This window comes from Anolis carolinensis, chromosome 2, assembly GCF_035594765.1.
Source record: "Anolis carolinensis isolate JA03-04 chromosome 2, rAnoCar3.1.pri, whole genome shotgun sequence".
Classification (NCBI taxonomy): Eukaryota; Metazoa; Chordata; class Lepidosauria; order Squamata; family Dactyloidae; genus Anolis; species Anolis carolinensis.
In genome coordinates this window covers 246,527,796-246,534,942 of record NC_085842.1, presented here as the reverse complement: position 1 = coordinate 246,534,942, position 7,147 = coordinate 246,527,796, and the positions used below count along the sequence as shown (strand labels likewise).

The window sequence follows — 7,147 nt, the reverse complement described above, 5'->3', positions numbered from 1 at the left end:
TACCTCTGACCTTTTAGTTAAGGGATGATTATTTTGGATTTTGCTCTATTTCATCTGACCTCTTCTTTTATCGCATTCACTGTTTAAAGTTATGTGCCATATTAAAGTGTAGGCAAAATTTCTTTAAAATGCATCAAATGTACTACTGAAAGCAATTTGGAATTTCAAATCACATTACATGAGGAGTTTAAAATGCCCCATTCAGATGTTACTGAATTGCAGCATCTGACATTCCTTGCCATTTTGCTTAGAAGTGCTAGGTCATGCAGCCCAACACCATAAACTATAGTTAAATTTAAAATATTGAAATTTAGACATCGTTGCTTGAAGCCACCAAATAATGGGGCACAGAAGTTCATCTGCTAGCAAGATCATATTAAACAAAGAGGCATTTAGATTTTAATTTTGAAGGAAGGCGTCTTTAAATGCAAGGCAAACCTGTTGCACTAATTGATGCTGATAAATTGTTAAGTAAGGTCTACCAATTGTTGTTTTAGTATACAAAATTTTGTATGTTCTTTTCTTAAACTTTTGGCAAAAAAAGAAAGTGCCCACATAAAAAACCTTCAATCATCTGAGCTCAGAGGAAGTATGATGTTCAGTAATTCTCCTCTTTAAGGTGCACCCGTTTTCTGGCAAATACAAGTAAAATTTCAGTCCTGGGTAGATTCTTGTTTAATGAAAGCTCCTTTTTATAAACAGGAATAGGATCGTGTTGATATCCTTACTTGAGTTCAGTGGGACACTTTTTGTGGTACTTATGATTGTAATTTCCATTTATAGGGCACCAGCACAATGCCCTAGGAAGTAGAAGCTGTTGCTCCTCCTCAGTCTTTTATAGAACTCTCTTCTCTCACTTACCTTTTCCTGCATCACTCTTGGCATGGGATCAAACCTATTCCTCAAGACAGTACATTGCAATGTGGAAAAACCTTGAGACAGAAAATTGTGCTTGATATTAGTATCAGTATTATGCATAACATAGCATTACTCAGCATGTCAAGTTTCTGAAATTCATAAAAAATAAATTTGTTTAAAATTGCAGGTATTAAGGTTTTTAGTTGTATATAACCATCAAATTATCGTTATTTTTAAATCTCCCCTTTCACTAAGAGTATTTGTATAAAGATTCTGAAGTACTGCAATAATTACTTTTTGGAAGAATATGGAGATTATTATTACTATAGTCTGTATAGTAGTTGCAGAGGGAAATCTGGGTAATTTATTCATATTAGGGATTAAAGATTATGTACTGTTGGTTGCTAGAATTCATGTTCTGTACATGAATTCTAGCAATATGTATTGTTGGTTGCTAGAATTCATGTTCTGTACATGAATTCTAGCTTTCAGCCATGGATTGAACAGTGTCTTATTCCCTGGTGTTTGTAAACAAAGGAGAAATGGCTTGTTTTCATCAATGAAGGCAAGCAGTATGGACCTTGTAAATTTTAAATAATCTACATTGTAAAACTTAAGATGCATTCTCAGCCCATTAAATGAATAGAGTAAGCAGAAAATGTAGAGCATCCTGTTTTAAAAATTGACTTTGCAATCAATTGTGAATGTGTTCATTGGAAACCTTTTTTTCCCAACAAGTCTTCCAGTTTAATTGGTAACACAAACACTAAAGCCTTTCTGCAGTAGTGGCCTTACAATATATCCCCTTCCGTCAATGTTGTTATCAGTTGTCAACTTCAGTCTGTATAATTGACTTACAGAGGAACACACAAACGAACCAGGAACATAAACATGAAAAACCGCAATTCTCCTTCAATGTGTAAAACAGAACTAACACATTGTAGGCATCCCTTCATCTGCTAAAACCAAAAGTAACTGAGAATGCCAGTAGGGCTCAACAGAACTTTGCACCCAGGAACATACATGACAGTGTATCAGTGGCATAATACAAACTGGGGGTCCTATTGAGCAAACAATACCTTCTAAAATACGTTCAGACACTCATGACAACAACGTGGAGGTTTTAGTCAATAGGTCTTTATTTCAATATCATCTATTAGACTTTCTTGTCTTAGAGCAGGTAAACAGTTGGTGTGTTGTGAGCTTAAGCCGGGCCTATTTGGGGGAATATTTATGTGTACTGCCTATCAATTGCTTTTATTTCTTTAGCTTTACTAATATCTTCACATCTGGCTCTCTAATCAGTTAATAGTTCTTGGGAATTCTTATAAATCTCTATTGATATCTTTTGGGCAATTTCAATCGAGGGAAGTTGAGCTAGCCTCTACATTGTTCGGCTTTCAGTATATATGTACTGAGACAAGGCCATTTCTCCACATTGGCATACTAAATTATTAAAATCGAATACTTCCTATTCCATGCTTATATAAAATGTCTGTTTAGTCAATGCTTAGGGAATAGACAAAGAATACCAACGTTCTCGTAACACTGCGTCATAATTCAATTTGGAAAAAAAAATACTGGTTCATTCAATTTGTATCAATTTGCCGCCCTGAGTCCCTTCGGGTGAGAAGGGCGGCATATAAATGATGGAAATAAATAAATAAATAAATAAATATCACCTCAGGGTTCAGACACATAGTTGCTAAATGCACGTCTTTCCCTTCCCTTGCCAACCTGATGCCTTAAACTGGACATTGATTCCATTTTCCTGTTTTAAAGCACTGTTCCTTTAGCTGTTTGATGCAGATGACTGACAGTTTTTCAGTGCCAGGGATGAGTGCCGTATTTGTGACCAATGGATACCATTGTTTCTTCCCCAGAATGTCTCCAGGGACTGGCAGCTGATGACTTGGGAGCCAGCCATGGCTTTGAGTAGCACTGCTTTAGGGTATAATCTTGTATCTTAACAAGCTAATATAAATAAGACACATACTCTGTCACATAGCTAATACTTATGTAACGGCATATTAGGTTTCCCCATTAAACAAGGCTCTTGTTCTATTTTGACATTAAATAGCTAGTGTAAGTTATTCATTTGAAGATTTGTTCAACGTTACTCTGGAAAGTCACATAGCTTCCATTAGGAAGAAGTGTATACAAATAAGAAAGGAGGAAATGTTACCTTAATAATTTTTATTGGTTACCTGCCTCTTCCCATGGCTTGAGGTGGGGTAAAACAATAGATAAAGGTGTGTGAGTATATATACTATGATACATACTGTATATACTTGTGACCGGAAGGTTGGCGGTTCGAATCGGTGGGATGGGGTGAGCTCCAGCTGTTAGATTCAGCTTCTGCCAACCTAGCAATTTGAAAACATGCAAATGTGAGTAGTACCGCCTCGGGGAGATAGGGCAGAAACCAAATGTATTATTATTATTATTATTATTATTATTATTATTATTATTATTATTATTATTGTTATTACAACATCATATACAGGCAATTCTTGGGTTACAAACATCCGACTTGGAAACACCTCATAGTTACAAATGGGTGAGGCAACAGGAAGTGAGAGAAATCTACCCCTAGGAAGGGAAATTCATTCCTGAAAAGAGTTCCCCTGTGGAAAAGGTGTCTCCACTGAAGCTTTTTCCACAAAATGCAGAGTTTTTCAAATTTCAATGATCACAGGGACAGAAAACAAGGTGAAATCTTCTGAACAGAGACATAGACAGCAAAACAAACGCCACAGGGGTGTTAACCCTTCCCTGTGCTATGCAAAGTTTAAAAATATATTTAGCTTAAAACTGACTAAAATATACAACTTAGCCCTCCACTCTTTATTTAGTTGAACTTGTTAAGGCAGCCAACTTAAGCTATCAGAAAGTCAAGGTATTACTCTTTCAGCCATCCAAGAGAGCAATTTTGGATTTTGGGATTGTGGATAAATGGTGCTCAACTTTCTTAAGTTAAATACAGTTGAGCATCCTTGTTTAGAAATACGAAGTGTTCCAAAATTGTCCACATGGGTGGCTTAGAGAGTAACACCTTGGCTTTTAGATAAATTCACTGTATACCCTAAAAAAATAACCAGTGCACAAAATTATTTATTATAAATAAATAAATATTTTGGGTTAGAGATAGCCAACATGTAGTTCAACAAGTGGTCCTAAGGATAGTTAAGTTGACATACTTCATGTTTTACTAGGAAGCACATGGCATATAGATTGTCACATTAAATATGCACTTTTCATGCACATGTCCCCTAGTGAGGAGATCATTCCCCTCCGAGGCCGGCCAGCTGGCCTGCTTACCTATATAGGAGTATACGTTTTCATATGTGTGTCTGAAATTTAGTAATTGCATTTTTATGTTCATTTGTTTGTTAATTTGTTGTACTTCGCTGAATCCTGGGAGTTGTAGTTCGGTGAGGCACCAGCATTCTTGGGCAGAAAAGGCGCATGGCCTTGTAAAACTGCAACTCTCATAATCGTGTCGGACTGCATTGAACTCCCTCCTGTCATCATCGGCGATCATTCGTGTCCGAGTAGGATGGCCTTCCAAGTGAAGGTTCTTGGTGGTGGTTCTGTAGGTGACTGTGGAGACTTACCTGGATCCCCAGGCAGAAGGAAGCCAGACTTTGAAGCTGCAAAGCCATTTAATGCTGATCCAGGTGACCAACTGCCACATTCACACTTGCCTCAAGCAGACAAGAGTTCTTTTTCCCACCCGGGACCTCCCACAGATATATAAACCCAATTTGCCTAGTTTCCAACATATCTCACAATCTCAGGATGCCTGCCATAGATGTGGGTGAAACATCAGGAGAGAATGCTTCTGGAACATGGCCATACAGCCTGGATAACTCAAAGCAACCCAGTGATTCTGGCTATGAAAGCCTTCGAAAACACATTGAACATCTCTACAAGGACTGATATTGGTGATAGTCTGGTTTTCAATATTCATTAAATAGTATATGTTGAATGATTATTGGGAGTTATGGGCTGGCATCTATACGGTAAAGGTTTCCCCTGACATTAAGTCCAGTCATGTCTGGCTCTGGGGGTTGGTGCTCATCTCCATTTCTAAGCCGAAGAGCCGGCGTTATCCATAGACACCTCCAAGGTCATGTGGCCGGCATGACTGCATGGACCGCCGTTACCTTCCGGAGCGGTACCTATTGATCTACTCACATTGGCATGTTTTCGACGGTTGGCGGGATATGGGGCTAACAGCGGGTGCTCATTCCACTCCCGGGATTTGAACCTGGGACCTTTTGGTCTGCAAGTTCAGCAGCTCAGTGCTTTAACACACTTCGCCACCGGGGCTCCCATAGGGAGCTAACTGGCATCTATAGTAGAGCCATTAAAATTAATGGGATTTAAATTTGCTCTGACCAACAAATTCCAATCTCTGCTGGGTAGGGCTAACACTGGCTCTAAAGAAGCCAAGCTTTTTGTATGCACCTGCAAAAGGCGTCTAGAATGGCTTGTAGGTCGTCTTCTGACCACATTATCATCCGCATACTGGAGTTCTATAACAGATGCTATGGCGGCCTTGGTTTGGGCTGCCTCCTTGAACGAGGCAGGCAGCCGACAGGGGTCGCCGGCGCGTGAGGGGATCAAGCCCCGCCTCTTTTTGGGGCCGAGAGCGCGCTGCCTCTTTTTTCACGCATCCGCCGCGAGGGGAGGGTCTCGCGCCATGGCCAAGCGCAGGGCGGAGGCGTTGGCGCTCGGAGCACCCTGCGCGCGCTTCTTCCCTCCCGCGCCGAGGCCGAAGCGCCGGCGGAGCGATCTAGAGCAGCGATGCGCGGCGCTGCGGTGGGGGGAAGGCGGTTGCTGCCCCAAGCGCAAGCGGGAAGCGATGGAGGGAGAAGGAGGAGGAGGAGGAAGAGGCGGCCACGAGGAGGAGGAAGCGGCCCCGCAAAACAAGCGGCGCGTGGAGGAGGCGGAGGCGGAGGCAAGCGGGCCTCCAGATGAGGAGAAAAAGAAAGAGTTGGCAGCCTCCCCGGCCCGGGAGGTGAGAGAGGCGTGAGGGCAAGAGGGAGGCGTGAGGGCAGGCCGCTCTTTGAAACCTGCCCTTCTTATTACCGTAATTATCCCGCCTTCCTCTCTTAAAGGGGACTCAGTCATATCCTATGCTTTCAGTCATTATTGTTACTATACATTATTGTTATTATAACCTTCACTATTACTATTTATATCCCACTTTCCTCTCTTAAAGGACCCCATTCCTGCAGTTATTATTATTACTTTCACTATTATTTTATATCCCATTTTCCTCTCTTAAAGAACACTCATATCCCATGCTTGCAATTATTATTATTATTATTATTATTATTGAGTTTTTGCGTGTTTTCCGGGCTGTACGGCCATGTTCCAGAAGTATTCTCTCCTTATGTTTCGCCCACATCTATGGCAGTCATCCTCAGAGGTTGTGAGGTATGCAGGTTGTGAGGAATATTTCTAAAACGGCCATATAGTCCAGAAAATACACAACAACCTTGTGATTCAGCAACACATTGTTATTATTATTATTAATAATAATAATATCCCGTTTCCCCTCTTAAAGGAGACACATATCCTATGTTTTATTGTGTTTTTATTATGCTTTTATTATGAAATGTATTTTTATGTAATGCTTCTCTTCAATTGTATTGCTGGGTCCCATGTGAGCCGTCCTGAGTCCCTTCAGGGAGATGGTGGCGGGATATAAAAATAAAGTAGTTATTATTATTATTATTATGCCTACAGTCATTTTTGTTATTATCATTATTACTTTTATCATCATTATTATTATGTATATCCCGTTACCTCTCTTAAAGGGGACTCATATCCCATGCTTGCAGTCATTATTACTGTTACTACTACCGTACTACTACTATTATTCATATCCGATTTTCCTCTCTTAAACGGGTCTGGGACTCATACCAAATGCAGTTTTTGAATTCTATCTTCCTCCTGCCAAATTATAATTATTTTATATCCCTTTCCCCACTCTTAAAAGGGACTCCTATCCCATGCATGCAGCCCTCCTCTTGCCAAATAATAATAATAATAATAATAATAATATTTCCCACTTTCCCCACTTCTAGGAGACTATCGTTGTTGTGTTATTGAAGGCTTTCATGGCCATAATCACTGGGTTGCTGTGAGTTTTCTGGGCTGTATGGCTATGTCCCAGAAACATTATCTCCTGAAGTTTTGCACACATCTATGGCAAGCACCCTCAGAGGTTGTGAGGTCTGTTGGAAACTAAGCAAGCGGGGATTATATATCTGGA

General features: G+C 40.3%; 1 protein-coding gene across 3 annotated transcripts in view; it reads left to right on the top strand.

Moving 5' to 3' along the window:
* The first annotated feature begins 5,745 nt into the window (after positions 1–5,745).
* Positions 5,746–7,147, top strand: part of trpm6 (transient receptor potential cation channel subfamily M member 6) — a 102,499-nt gene continuing 101,097 nt past the window's right edge. For 2 of the 3 annotated variants that reach the window (XM_062972001.1, XM_062971999.1), the window contains exon 1: positions 5,746–5,884. The gene's annotated coding sequence lies outside the window, so the exon portion shown is untranslated. Of the gene's footprint in view, positions 5,957–7,147 lie in introns of all 3 variants that reach the window. The other variant, XM_062972000.1, reaches the window with a different exon arrangement.